The sequence below is a fragment of the Anoplopoma fimbria genome, unplaced genomic scaffold (genome assembly GCF_027596085.1).
Source record: "Anoplopoma fimbria isolate UVic2021 breed Golden Eagle Sablefish unplaced genomic scaffold, Afim_UVic_2022 Un_contig_5058_pilon_pilon, whole genome shotgun sequence".
Taxonomy (NCBI): domain Eukaryota; kingdom Metazoa; phylum Chordata; class Actinopteri; order Perciformes; family Anoplopomatidae; genus Anoplopoma; species Anoplopoma fimbria.
In genome coordinates this window covers 1-1,101 of record NW_026548721.1, presented here as the reverse complement: position 1 = coordinate 1,101, position 1,101 = coordinate 1, and the positions used below count along the sequence as shown (strand labels likewise).

The following is a 1,101-nucleotide window of genomic DNA, read 5'->3' as shown; positions in this document are numbered from 1 at the left end:
TTTCATCATTCCTAAGCTCATCGATCATTTTCTTTTCAATTTTATGCTAACGTATTCTACATTTCAACAGTAAATATTAATATTTTTACTGCACTACATTTGTGATCCTTATAGCCACTTTGTACATTCTGATTTGACATTTAAAAGCTGTGAGTGTGTCTGGAAATCTGCAGGCGCTCCTAGACGACAGAGCAAAGCGTGGTGATATAGTATCTTTAAAAGGACCTTTGGTAGGCACAATATTTGCTTACGGCCATACCACCCTGAACACGCCCGATCTCGTCTGATCTCGGAAGCTAAGCAGGGTCGGGCCTGGTCAGTACTTGGATGGGAGACCGCCTGGGAATACCAGGTGCTGTAAGCTTTTTCACTCCTCTTTACAAAAAGCAGAGGGCGCTGCTGCTTTTTCAGTGGACACCGACAGGGTGGGAAGGATATAGCTAGATCATGACTTGCCGGTATAGAAATGACACAAATCCAGTTAAATGATGGCTTTCATCATTCCTAAGCTCATCGATCATTTTCTTTTCAATTTTATGCTAACGTATTCTACATTTCAACAGTAAATATTAATATTTTTACTGCACTACATTTGTGATCCTTATAGCCACTTTGTACATTCTGATTTGACATTTAAAAGCTGTGAGTGTGTCTGGAAATCTGCAGGCGCTCCCTGTATAGACGACAGAGCAAAGCGTGGTGATATAGTATCTTTAAAAGGACCTTTGGTAGGCACAATATTTGCTTACGGCCATACCACCCTGAACACGCCCGATCTCGTCTGATCTCGGAAGCTAAGCAGGGTCGGGCCTGGTCAGTACTTGGATGGGAGACCGCCTGGGAATACCAGGTGCTGTAAGCTTTTTCACTCCTCTTTACAAAAAGCAGAGGGCGCTGCTGCTTTTTCAGTGGACACCGACAGGGTGGGAAGGATATAGCTAGATCATGACTTGCCGGTATAGAAATGACACAAATCCAGTTAAATGATGGCTTTCATCATTCCTAAGCTCATCGATCATTTTCTTTTCAATTTTATGCTAACGTATTCTACATTTCAACAGTAAATATTAATATTTTTACTGCACTACATTGTGATCCTTA

General features: G+C 41.6%; 2 non-coding genes across 2 annotated transcripts; both read left to right on the top strand.

The window, feature by feature from the left end:
- The first annotated feature begins 245 nt into the window (after positions 1 to 245).
- On the top strand, positions 246 to 364 carry LOC129114588 (5S ribosomal RNA). The gene has a single exon (XR_008532578.1). It is a non-coding gene; the product is annotated as a 5S ribosomal RNA (ribosomal RNA).
- Positions 365 to 743: 379 nt separating this feature from the next.
- On the top strand, positions 744 to 862 carry LOC129114587 (5S ribosomal RNA). Its single transcript, XR_008532577.1, has one exon. It is a non-coding gene; the product is annotated as a 5S ribosomal RNA (ribosomal RNA).
- Positions 863 to 1,101: the final 239 nt, after the last annotated feature.